At 39.5% G+C, this 14184-nt stretch overlaps 1 long non-coding RNA gene and 1 other non-coding gene across 2 annotated transcripts in view; one reads left to right on the forward strand and one right to left on the reverse strand.

The window, feature by feature from the left end:
- LOC141276739 (uncharacterized) overlaps positions 1–14184 on the reverse strand; it is a 53047-nt gene that overhangs the window by 21494 nt on the left and 17369 nt on the right. The gene's annotated exons all lie outside the window — the stretch shown is intronic.
- Positions 2683–2784, forward strand: LOC117308569 (U6 spliceosomal RNA). The gene has a single exon (XR_004522667.1). It is a non-coding gene; the product is annotated as a U6 spliceosomal RNA (small nuclear RNA).

Below are 14184 nucleotides of genomic sequence, written 5' to 3' on the forward strand. Positions count from 1 at the left end.
TGCAAAAGAGTGCATCCAAAACGTACGGCATCGTTCTCAAAAGCATATTAAACACCCTTCAAGGACAGAGTTTCACCCTTTGCTTTCTGCAGTAATGTCCCAACTTCCCTTTGCGACAGCGTGATTTGTCCTAACGGTTCTTGAGAGACATTCGGGAAATCTGACTTTCTCTCTGGGTGAAGCTGCCACACAAGGAAGTCACCTGCAGGTGACATGATAGAGGGGCCCTGCGCTTGAGAAAAGGCTAAAGCTGCCATGTCTCTTGGAAGTTTCCCCACTGGTATTTGACTAACTTTTTGTGAGCTGCTCCCAAGGGTCAGTGTTTAAGAAGTATGTTCCCGGCCGTCAAGCCCCAATGCTGCCTAAATTACTCTGATAAGGAGTTCTAATAAGATACTTTAGAAAGTCACTTATGCCATAAGGTATTCACATTATCTCAAGACATTTCTATTTGGGTAATAGGAAATGAAAGTGTGGATTAATGCCTTTCGCATGCCATTAAAAAACTGAGAGGCAGAAGCCTCCTTTCAGCCACCAGGGGCCTCTTCCTCATGTCTGTTCACTGCTGTCTCAGCTAATCACTTTTGGTGCTTTCAAAAGCAAAGGATAAATTTTGGTTTCATAGAAAATGAGTTTAAACCAGAAAGTCCAGATTACTGCCATGGCATGCTGCATTTCACCTCTGATTTAAAGATAGGGAACTTGTGGCTTCTTAAAAATGAAAAACTCTTCTGCACAATTCCCAAAAGGCTAATGCAAGCAACTGGTAAAGGAGGAATAAAAAGACGGACACCAGAAGTCCAAAGAAGAAAAACTTAGTGAAACTGGGTCACCAATCACCTCCCTGTAACCCTGAGGAGTCAGGGTGGCAAATACGTCCACTTCTCTCTTTATCTCACCTATGATCAGATATAACATTGTTGAGTGTTGCCATAAGTATAAAGCCTATAGAACGTGAGCTTGGTAAACGTAAGAGCAACAGGAACAATAATAATATCATAAACTAACATTTAGTGATTAAGAGCCAGGCACTGTGCTAAGTGTCTTATATGTACTATTTCACTAAATCCCACTAAACTTATGAGGTAGGAACTAGTGTTATTATTCTATTAGACTTGCTAACTTAAGTCTCCATTACTGGCGAGTGATAGAGGTGGCCTTAGGAGAAAAATAGTCTTGATTCTTTAGACCACATCTTTAACTGCACTTGAAAAAATAAAGGTGATCAGCAATTCATTTCCTTCAGTTAATTCTTGCATTGGACAAATGCTTCAATACCTCTAAATAAAGGATTTCTCAAATAACATCAAGAGACCTGAATGTTTTGGTAATGAAACTGTTACAGCCCTAAGAAGCTCTTTCAGGAAAGCAGATGGTGCTGACTCAGAAGAACAGCCCACCTCTCAGCAGAGGTCAGCCACCTCCAGATGAAGGTGGAAAGTCCATTCAATGGCATGAAATGCTGCTCCAAGATTATACATCATGTGGGCATGAAATGTAAGAAGGATGCCGTTTAGATTAGGACGGGGTGGAGCTACACTGCTTTCAAATAGGACGGTCTTCTTTTCCTTTCAGGGAACATGCAAGTCATAACCTGCCTTTCTCTCTTCTATGAAATAGTGTTTTAGTTGATGGATTCCAAAGGCGAGCTTCACCAAGTGAAAACTCACCCTGCTCCTTCTAGAACCTAAATTAATGCCTACTCTTTCCCCAGAGCTCTCGTTTATGGACTCCAAAGGACTGGAGATTTGAAAACCACCTGCCACAAGCGGAATTTAGCTTCCCCAAGATCTATTTTCTTCCTTTTCCCACCCTGGAGCTCCCCACCTCTTCCCAGCAGCCAGCCATCCCAGCAAAGCAGAATTATCACTGACAGTGAAAGAGAAAGGCCTCAGAGTTAGGCTGTGAGCAGAAGCATGCCATAAAGTTACCAGCTTAATTAAGCCATTACAGTTTTTAGGGGGTTTGAAAGACAGGCAATTTGAATGTATAATTGAGCCTGAGTACAGTCTCATTCTATGTTTTCCCTGGTCTGCTCAGAACCAGATTGCGAATGGGAAATAGCTGGGGTGACATCCTGCGGCAACAAGGTCGGTTGCTCATTTTTACTGTGATCTCCACAACGAAGTTATGAAGCGTTTATTTCTATGGGCTTGGCCCAGGAGTGAAGGGCTGGGACCCTTGAAGCGCCAAGCAGACAGGCCAACGACACAGAGAGTGCTTTGACTGCCAGCCTGTCCCCAGTGTTCTCAGGGACAATATCCCACACTTCCTTGTACAGAGAAGCTACAGAATATGGTTAGAGGAAACATTCTCTTTGGAAAAATGATTCTGAACTTCAGCCCTGAATTTAGATAGGGGAAACTAAGAAAGATTACAAACCCATGTTCTTCAACTTTGACCAGTAGAGGAGAAGGCCAATTTGAGTCTCCCCTTGGGGGGAAGTGGATATTTAGGGAAAGCACACGAAGCCCACTGCTTATGCTGTGAACATAGCTCAGCACTTCACAGATTAGGCAATTTTACTAGTTGACAGCTGTTTATTCCAACAGCATGTATTTTACGTAGCAGTACATTCAATACATTAAGTTGTATTTCAGATTTACTCTAATCCCCACTGCCACCCTACCATACATATACAAGTGCACATACACACTGAGATGCTACAAGAAATTTTGCTTAGTTCACTTCAGCAGCACATACACTAAAACCGGAATGATACAGAGAAGATTAGCATGGCCCCGAGCAAGATGCACACAGATTCATGAAGTGATCAAATATAAGACCTGAAACCAGGGCTTCCCTGGTGGCGCAGTGGTTGGGAGTCCACCTGCTGATGCAGGGGACACAGGTTCGTGTCCCGGTCTGGGAGGATCCCACATGCCGCGGAGTGGCTGGGCCCGTGAGCCATGGCTGCTGAGCCTGCGCATCCGGAGCCTGTGCTCCACAACGGGAGAGGCCACAGCAGTGAGAGGCCCGCGTACCGAAAAAAAAAAAAAAAAAAAAACCTGAAACCATAAAACTCCTAGAAGAAAACATAAGCATAAGCAACTTGACATCAGTCTTGATGATGATTTTTTGGATTTGATACCAAAAGCTACGGCAACAAAAGCCAAAATAAACATGTGGGATTACATCAAACTAAAAAGCTTCTGTACAACAAAGGAAACCATCAACAAAACAAAAAGCAACCTACAGAATGGGAGAAAATATTTACAAACCATATTTCTGATAAGGAGATAATATTTGAAATATATAAAGAACTCAAACAACTTAATAGTAAGAACAATCTAATTCAAAAATGAGCAGAATATCTGAATAGACTTTTTTTTTTAAAGGACACATACAGATAGCTAACAGGTATATGAAAAGGTACTCAACATCACTACTCATCAGAGAAATGCAAATCAAAACCACAATGAGATATCACCTCCCACCTGTCAGAATGACTCATCAAAAAGACAAGAAATAACAAGAGTTGGCAAGGACAGAAAGGGAACTCTGGTGCACTGTTGATGCGAATGTAAATTGGTGCAGCAACTACGGAAAACAATACAGAGATTTCTCAAAAAGTTAAAGTAGATCCATATGATACAGAAATTCCACTCCTGAGTATTTATCCAAAGGGCATGAAAATGCCACGTTGAAGAGATATCTGCATCCCATGTTCATTGCAACATTATTTAGAATAGCCAAGATATGAAAACAAACTGCGTCCACCAATGAATGAATGGATAGGCGAATGTCACACACACACACACACACACACACACACACACACATTCACACACAGGAATATTATTCAGCCATAAAAGAAGAAAATCTTGCTATTTACAACAGCATGGATGCCCCTTTAGGGCATTATGCTAAGTGAAGTAAGTCAGACAGAGGAAGACAAATACAATAAGATGTCACTTATATTTAGGATCCAAAAACAAAAACAACCCGCCAAAAAACAACAAAAAAATGAACTTATAGACACAGAGAACAGATCAGTGTTGTTGCCGGAGGTTGGGGGAACAAATGTGTAAAGGGGGTCAAAAGGTACAAACTTCCAGTTCTAACATAAATAAGTCATGGGGATGTAATGTACAACATGGTGACTGTAGTTAATAATACTGTATAGCATATTTAAAAGTTACTAAGAAAATAGATTTTAAAAAGTTCTCATCAGAAGACAAATAATATGTAAGCATGTATCGTGACTGACATTAACTAGCCTTGTTGTAGTGATCATTTCTCAATATATATACATATATTTATATATACACACACAAGTATTGAATCATTATGTTGTATACCTGAAGCTAATATAATGTCCTATGTCAATTATACCTCAAAACTTTTTTTAAATAAAAAATATTTTTTGTTGGGTATGTGCTCATGGTAAAGGAGTCCCAAATCCCATACCCACCCTTTCAGCCTCTGACAATTGTGTCTCCTCTCCTTAAAACTAGTTCAACCTGATAGAGGCAGGGGTGGAACTGAGCAAGCAGAGGGGTGGGATGATATGGGTTGGGGGAGGTGTGCTGTAATGGGTCACAAAGGAGAATATGAAGTATCAGTGATCTAAGGATACACCTGTGCGTCTCCTCCAGTTCTAGTAATTCTTTACATCGACAGAATACTGGCACAGTGATCAAGCAGTTTGTGTTGTTAGATCGTACTAATAAGACACTGAACTTGGCATTAGATCATATGTCTAATTTATCAGTGAAGAAAAAAAATCTCAAAGAAAGTATGCATTTTAGGTCAAATTATATAAATAAACTCTCTCTCTCTCTCTCTCTCTCTCTCTCTCTCTCTCCCTATAGAGAGATTCTCAAAGGATTAGAACCCAAATCCTCTACTTCTAATATAACGCTAAGCTAACTTGGACTTTAATTTCACTTGTGTTTGCGTACAGGATTGAGGTCTGCCTTCCCAAACTGTAGACTCCCAGAAAACGTTTCTATAAACCCCCCATCATGTGTCCATCTGCTGTGCTTCTTTCCTGTTAAATGTTAACTCAGTTGAATCCTACTTTATGTAAACGTGGTTGTATGAAAACTTAAGTTTGTTAAAATAAAACATACACCGTTAAGGGAATTTCAAACAGATTCTCTGGAGCTTTTCTTTAGAGAATGAGCTCCTCTAATGAGCTTAAACGCTTGGATTAAAAGAAACCGAAAATGGCTGCCCCGTTTTCTGAGTAAATATCCTACATTTTAGGAAGGTAACTTTGCCAGCATTGTGCAGCTTCTGCAGCAGAGAAAGGGTGCCAAGTGAAGATGTTCATTCTTGTTCAGGAGGTTGAATTCAAAAGAAACTTTCCCTGAGATATATTTGCATACAGTAGGTAACTTCTTGTTTGTCTTCAAGTTAGGCCCAGCGTTCCCCCCGCTTTTTTTAATAAGATATTTTCTTTTGTCGTATACCTTACAGTAAGACTTCATAAATCTTTGTTTTGAATCACCCCTGATGAGAGAAACACTCGAAAGCAAAATCTATGTGATGAAATGAAAGGAAGAAAATAAACGCTGCGTATGGATAGTCAAATCTAAAAAGATAAAGTAACTTCAGTCCCTCCTTGGAGAGCCCCAGGTTTTATCAACTCACATTTAGAATTCTGATTTTCTTCGTCTTTCTTGGGCCACATGGAAAGAGAATACTGTATATTTCCAAACGCACACAGCCAGCTATCCAAGCGCCTGCAAAGTTGAGTATGGTTCCTTTGAAACGAGCTCACCAACTCCCACAACTCCCGAGACCAAGGGTAACAACTGCTCCTTGGTTTTATAAATTACCCAATGGCTTACAGCCAAATGCTATTGGTTCGATTTCCCAGAGCAGTTCTCAAACTTTAGCAACATCAGAATCACCTGGAGGGCTTGTTAAGCCACAGAGTGGTGTATTCCATCCCTAGCGTTTCTGATTCAGGAGCCCAGTAATTTCATATCTAACGAATTTCCGGGTGCTGCTGTTGCTGCTAGTATAGGTATGGCGACTACTCTTTGAGGACCTCTGACTTGGAAGGCCCAAGTACCCGTGAGATGAACAGTAGCTGACGTGTGTCAGCAAAGTCCTCTGTACTTCTGGCTTCAGTGAGATTTGAAGGGGGCGTAATGGAAGGCATGGGCTATGAGCAGGAGGTGAGAAGGTCAAATGCATTAGATTTTTATTCCATCCATTCTCTGTGGCTGAGAACTACAGGTATTCCTGGTGCCCAGTGGGTTTTCAGGTTATTAAGCTTTTAAAGGATGAAGTCTGCCAGCTTACAGTTTGAAAGCAAAGCAGCCAAAAACTTGTGAGAGGATAAAAGATATGGCCTTAAGGTGCTTGCCCAGAAGCTTTGAATTTATCTGATATAACCAGGTCATAATTTGAGGGGGAATAAATTCCCCTTGTTAAAATAATCAGTTACATTCCCTCACACTTGGGGAGAAGACCCCAGGGAAAGGTAGTTCTCTTTAAACTCTACAGACTTGTGGATTGCTTCCCCTCACAGGTGTAGCCCTTTGATACTGTGTAATTAAGAAGAACCGAATAGTTTAGGAACATCTGCATAAGGAATTAGGATGATTGGAATGGATCACACATCTTTCATGGAGGAACTGATGTTAGCACATGCAATCATAGCTTGATTATCAAGCTATCATAAATAGAAATGGAGCACATATTAAAGAGCGATTTCTGAGCTGAGGGTTGAAGGACAAATAGAATGCAGGTGTTCCATCTATCTGTGGTACTCAAGTAATTTGGAAAGAGATACTTTTCACTGTGCAGTCTTTGTTGTAGTATGGTTTTATTTCCCTGTCCTTGCCCTCCTTTCCTCTTTCAGTTTTACAGATACAACCTGAGTCCCTACTATGTGCAAAGCAGTGTACTAGATCCTTTGTTTGATGCAAAATTCAGTAGAACACGTAAGCCTCTACTCTTAAGTAAGAGGCTATGCTGCCTATTAGATTACAAAGTGTAGGAGAATGCCATCAGCACATACAGAGGTACAGAAGGTATTATCTGAGGAATGTTGAGAAAGTCATATTATGCTTCCCTCTTACAATAATCCTCCACTAAAAGAATCACTCTGCCTCGCCAAGAGGTTCAATGAGACTAGAACCATGTGTGATGGTCTCAATGAAATTAACAATGGAGATTCCTGTTGACTTCACAATTAGTGGGAGAGCCAGTTAGGCCCAAGATTCAGAAACAGAAGGTTGTATACCCTCCTCCTTAAAGTTAATCCCCATGACCCTGGACTTTGATTCACACAGGCATCCTAATCCCGTAGCCAACCTCTTCAGACTACAGCCTGTTACACTCTAATCTAGTTCCTTAACCCAGGTACCTGGGCTGTATTTATGCACATAACGCGTTTCTTCATGCTAGCCTTCCTTCCTGCGGATGCAGAATCTCTTTATTTCTTTCATCCTCCTTTTCAGGATAGCTTCTCTATTTCTTTCTTTGAAAGGCAAGCCACAAGACTTTCTTTTCTCAGAAACAAAACTTCAATTCAGTTGCTTGTTCATGAGATCTAAAATGAATAATCCTAAATACAGATATTAGAGGATGAGTCCCCTTGACAATTTGGAATGATCTGGAGTCCTGAAGAGACAGTGATAGAAGATGCAAGTAATCACTCCAACACACTTTGTAACTGTGTGCTCAAGAGAGCTGGGATTTGAAAAAAAACCTTCCAATGGTTAATGGCATTTGAAATAATTTTAAAATACACGGGGGTGGGGATGTTTGCATAGGCAAATAGACTTATTCATAAAGCAAGGTGGTGGTTTCTAGAAGCTGAGAGTATTGTGATATTTACCTAATCTACCCTTCTGGCATGGGCTACTCAAATGTCCTCAGCTCACTGTACGCCCATAACTTCTGTCTCTACTGCTTGAGGCATTCATTTATACGAGCTATTTGATCAGTTTATTCTGTTTCCAGTCCTCAATTTAAAAAAAAAAAAAAAAAGATCAGTCTCACTTTCTAACATTCTACATAGGGTTTTAATTTTCTTGTGCTATTTTAGGAATTGGATTAAACTTAAGTCAATGGCAAATCTTTTTTGGGATAATTAAAAAGGTTTCTGCAAGAAAAAGGTTGTATGGAACCAATCTATTTCTCAATTACATTGTTATTTTTGAGAAAAGAGGGCAAATGAGTTTCATTAGCTGACTCAGTGACCAGCACTGTCAGCTGGCTAGACAATGTCCAGTAATTAAAGTTGTTTCCCAAGTATTTCCTGATAATCAACCACAAAATCATCATCAGTGATTCTCACGCATTCATTTTGTTAGGGAGCAACTGGGGATAGTCCAAAACTTTAGAACTAAACACTGGAAATTATTTCTCTTCACTACCTAATTTATTACAAAATAGTCTTGTGTGAATAGAGGTGCCGTCCAATGTGAACAGTTTTTGCAAGGCGTATGCCTGGGGCATAACCCGCAGAAATAGAGTTGTGTGGTTGAGCCAGATTTAGAGAGATAACCTAGCAGTGAGGGCCTCCTCCCTGTTCCAGCTGCATTCTGATCACTTCATTTTGAGTTCCACTGAGTACTTCATCAATAGGATCCAAGAGACAACCTCAAATACTCAGAATAAAACTGGCTTTACCACCCCTAGCCAACAAGCTTCCACATATGCCAGTGAAGAGCTGAGCTTCAGATCTAGGGCCCTCCTTCAGATCTAAAGCTCCAAAATTATAGCCTCACCATGACTGTATGCCTTGAAAGCATCAAGATAATCTTATTATTCCCTTTGGCTCTGTTCGTGTCAGTTACCAGAAGAAACCCTAGGCTTCCTGGTCATACCCTAGCATAAACCATTATCATTTCACCTGGATGATAGGAATAGCCTCCAAACTCTTCTACCTGGTTTCACTTTATTCATACCAGTGGCTACACACAGCATCCAGAACAATCCTTTTAAAATGAACTTACCTACGCCTCTGTTCAAAACTATGGTTTTCTCCATAAGACAGAGCTTTATTTTTTTTCTTTGTTACATTCACTGCTGTCTACAATGCCTAAAACAGCATATAGTGAGCGCTCAGAAAATATTTATCAGATGATAGAGAGAGAGATAAATAGGGAATATTTCCTCTTTTCAATGCTCTCTTCTACTGCCTTTGCTCAAGTCCTTATTATTTCATTTGGCTTATTTTTTATTTATCATAATACAGTAGTATATGCATATAGTTCTATAAAAACAGGAAACATAAATAAAAATAAAGAGGAAAATAAAAGTTATATAATCCACTATCCAAAGTTAACATTTTGGTTTATATTCTTCTAGATATTTTCTATAGTAGTGGTTTCTTCCATTATATGCCAGCCCAGGTCCTACTCCTATAGCAAACACAGTCTTAATGTTGTCACCAGTTGCATTTGTTTCCTGTGGCTGCCATAACAAATTATCACAAGCTGGTGGCTTAAAACAAGATAAATTTATTCTCTCACAGTTCTGGAGGCCAGAAGTCAGAAGCCCAGGTGCTGTCAGTGTTACACTCCCTCTGGGACTCTAGGGGAAAAGCCTTTCTTTACCTCCTCTAGTTTCTTGTGGTTTCTGGCCTCTTGGCTTATAGCAACACCCTTCTGGGAAGTCTTCATGTTGACTTCTCTTGTATTTGTGTGTTATCCTCTTTCTGGCTCTTATAAAGACGCCTGTCATTGGATTTATTCCCCCACCCAGATAATCCAGGATAAACGCATCTCAAGACCCTTAACTTAATTATATCTGCAAATACTCTTTTTTCCAAATAAGCTCACATTCACAGATTCTAGGGTTTTGGTGTGGACATGTCTTTGATGGGGGTTCACCATTCAACCTACTACACCAATGTTAAATTCCTCAGACAAAATAAATTTGTTTGTGTCACTGCTGTGTGTTAAAAATCCTTCAGTGGTTCCCCATTATCTAAGTATGCCAGACTCCTTTGGATGGCATGAAAAGCATTTATGATCCTTGCCTAATCTTCCAAGAAAACAGACTTCATAACGCAGGCAATCCATCATAGCCACTCCATCCCAATGATGTGGAGAGAGAAAAACAGAGTCTCCTCAGGAAAACTGGACTGTGTCCTAATTAAACAGCTAGAGGTACACAACACTGAGATGTGGTATTTAGTGTAAATGTGACAGTTTGAATTCAGCAGTGGGTCACAGCATGGTTCATAGAGATTAGTTTACACTTGTATTTTTTCATCACCTGGAAAATATGTGACATTAATAAATTATTAATTTGTTTTGATAAAAGGAGTGAATAGATGCAAGTATTAAATTCATGGTTCAAGGACTCAAATGCTCTTTTCCCTCATCCAGTGTTTGCCTCTTTGTTGCCCCTCCTAGCTGAAGTTTTTTTCTATGCATTTGCTTTTGAATCTCTCTTTTAGAAGAGTGTACTTATTTATGTCGCATTGAATTAATTTCTCCAAAAAAGGAGCCCATCATTCCTGTCTCTCTCTATTGTTCAGATGTTGTATCAGTGCAGGATGATAGGAGCAAGGCAGAAGCTATGCTAAGTGACAAAGTGTGAAGTGTGAAATTCACATGTATTACTTAGTCATTTTCCTTCTTCTGTCTCTTTATCTTAATGTATTAAAGGTAATAGTCTGAATCAAGCCTCCGCAGTTGTTTACCCTTTTCTGACAGAATTAGCTGGGGCAGTTCTGTCTCTCCGATTTATTGTTGAGTCTCATCCACTTTCCATCACTTTCAGGTGTAATTTTTCCTTTCATTTTCTTTAAAAAAAATTAAAATTGCCCACAATCCTCCTTCATGGTTACTTGGTTTGACAAATTTATCAGAAAATGTAGAGAATGGCTTAGAGTAGATCATATCAGACCTGGTGTATTTGTGATACAAGATCATTAAGTTTACAGGGAATTGTTCTGAGATGGCGGGAGAGGAAGCCCCAGAAAGAAGCAGAACAGTGGCTGGGTACCAAGAGCAGTAGTGGGAGTGGTCTATCCTACTGCAGGCAAAATTGGGAGTGGAGGATGTTGTCTTTGAAGAATTTTAAAACAGTAAGAAAACCAAATAATGTCAGTTCTAACTTTTTTTAATTAAAACTTAATGTTTTAGAGCAGTTTTAGGTTTACAGCTGAATTAAAGGGGAGTAATAGAGATTTCTCATTATACTTCCTGCCAGCCCCCCAACACACACTCACAGGTTCCCCCATTATGAGCATCCTCCACCAGAGAGGTATAACTCTTATAACTGATGAACCTACATTGATATGATACATCATAATCATCCAGAGTTTATATTTCAGTTCACTTTTGCTGTTGTACATTCTATGGGTTTGGACAAAGATATAATGACACGTATCCATCATTATGATATCACACAGAATATTTCCACTGCCCTAAAAATTGTGTGCACTCTGCTTATTCAGTCCTTCACCTGCCCCTTAATACTTGTCAAGCACTGACCTTTTTACTGTCTCCATAGTTTTTAATTTTCTAGCATGTCATATAATTAGAATCATACAGTATGTATCCTTTTCAGGTTGGCTTCTTTCACTTAATAATAGAAATGTAAGTTTCCACCATGTCTTTTCATGACTTGATAGCTCACTTCTTTTGAGCACTGAATAATATTCCATTGTCTGTATGTCTCACAATTTGTTTATCCATTTACCCACTGAAGAACATCTTGGTTGCTTCTAAGTTTGGGCAATTATGACTAAAGCTGCTGTTAATCTATGTGCAAGTTTTTGTGTGGACATACGTTTTCAACTCCTTTGAGTAAACACTAAGGAGTATGATTTCTGGATCATAATGATTGTAAGAATATGTTCAGTTTTGTAAGAAACTGCCACATTGTCTTCCAAAAGTGTACCATTTTGCTTTCCCACAGCAATGAAACAGAGTTCCTGTTGCCCACAACCTTACCAACATTTGCTGGTGTCAGTTTCTAGATTTTGGTCATTCTAATAGGTGAGTAGTGGGATCTCTCAGTCTACTTCTTACTATGACTCTGAACCAATAATTCTAATAAATGTCAGTGATAAAATACTCCCAGAGGAGAAAGGAAAACCAGATTGGAGGGGCTCAGTGATTCTTCTCAAAGGTATTTCTAAATGGGCTTAGGAGATTAGCAAGCTTCATTTACAGAATGTTTCTGCAGTGGTTCAGCCATGTGGCTGACAGGGTTTTGGTGCTCCGGCCAGGTGTCAGGACTGAGCCTTTGAGGTGGAAGAGCTGAGTTCAGGACATTGGGCCACCAGAGACCTCCCAGCCCCACATAATATCAATCGGCGAGAGCTCTCCCAGATATCTCCATTTCAACGCAATGACCCAGCTATACTCAATGACCAGCAAGCTCCAGTGCTGGACGCCCGATGCCAAAAAACTAGCAAGACAGGATCACAACCCCACCCGATAGCAGAGAGGCTGCCTAAAATCATAATAAGCTCACAGACACCCCAAAACACACCACTGGACATGGTCCTGCCCAGCAGAAAGACAAGATCCAGCCTCATCCACCAGAACACAGGCACAAGTCCCCTCCACCAAGAAACCTACACAACCCACTGAACCAAACTTAGCCACTGGGGGCAGAAACCAAAAACAACAGGAACGATGAACCTGCAGCCTGTGAAAAGGAGACCCCAAACACAGTAGTTTAAGCAAAATGAGAAGACAGACATATGCAGCAGATGAAGAAGCAAGGTGAAAACTCACCAGACCAAACAAATGAAGAGGAAATAGGCAGTCTACCTGGAAAAGAATTCACAGTAATGATAGTAAAGGTGATCCAAAATCTTGGAAAAAGAATGGAGAAAATAAAAGAAACGTTTAACAAGGACCTAGAAAAAATAAAGAGCAAAAAAAAAAAAAAAATGATGAACACCACAATAAATGAAATTAAAAATCATCTAGAAGGAATCGATAGCAGAATAACTGAGGCAGAAGAACGGATAAGTGACCTGGAAGATAAAATAGTGGAAATAAATATTGCAGACAAGAATAAAGAAAATAGAATGAAAGAATTGAAGACAGTCTCAGAGACTTCTGAGACAACATTAAATGCACCAGCATTCGAATTATAGTGATCCCAGAAGAAGAAGAGAAAAAGACAGGGACTGAGAAAATATTTGAAGAGATTATACTTGAAAACTTCCCTACTATGGGAAAGGAAATAGTCAATAAAATTCAGGAAGCACAGAGAGTTCCAACCAGCATAAATACAAAGAGAAACACTCCAAGACACATATTAAACAAACTATAAAAAATTAAATACAAAGAAAAAATATTAAAAGTATCAAGGGAAAAGCAACAAATAATATACAAGGGAATCCCCATAAGGTTAACAGCTGATCTTTCAGCAGAAACTCTGCAAGCCAGAAGGTGGTGGCAGGACACATTTAAAGTGATGAAAGGGAAAAACCTACAACCAAGATTACTCTACCCAGCAAAGATCTCATTCAGATTCAAAGAGAAATTAAAACCCTTACAGACTAGCAAAAGGTAAGAGAATTCAGCACCAACAACAGCTTTACAACAAATGCTAAAGGAACTACTCTGGGCAGGAAACACAAGAGAAGGAAAAGACCTACAATAACAAACCCAAAACGATTAAAAAATGGTAATAGGAACATACATATTGATAATTACCTTAAATGTAAATGGATTAAATGCTCCAAGCAAAAGACATAAACTGGCTGAATGGATACAAAAACAAGACCTGTATATATGCTGTCTACAAGAGACCCACCTCAGACCTAGGGATACATACAGACTGAAAGTGAGGGGATGGAAAAAGATATTCCATGAAAATGGAAATCAAGAGAAAGCTGGAGTAGCAATTCTCATATCAGACAAAATAGACTTTAAAACAAAGACTATTACAAGAGACAAAGAAGGACACTACATAATGATCAAGGGATCAATCCAAGAAGAAGATATAACAATTGTAAATATTTATGCACCCAACACAGGAGCACCTCAATACATAAGGCAAATGCTATTAGCCAAAAAAGGGGTAATTGACAGTAGCACAATAATCGTAGGAGACTTTAACACCTCACTTTCACCAATGGACAGATCAACCAAAATGAAAATAAATAAGGAAACACAAGCTTTAAATGATACATTAAACAAGATGGACTTAATTGATATTTATAGGACATTCCATCCAAAAACAACAGAATACACTTTCTTCTCAAGTGCTCATGGAACAGTCTCCAGGACAGAT

The sequence above is a fragment of the Tursiops truncatus genome, chromosome 16 (genome assembly GCF_011762595.2).
Source record: "Tursiops truncatus isolate mTurTru1 chromosome 16, mTurTru1.mat.Y, whole genome shotgun sequence".
Taxonomy (NCBI): Eukaryota; Metazoa; Chordata; class Mammalia; order Artiodactyla; family Delphinidae; genus Tursiops; species Tursiops truncatus.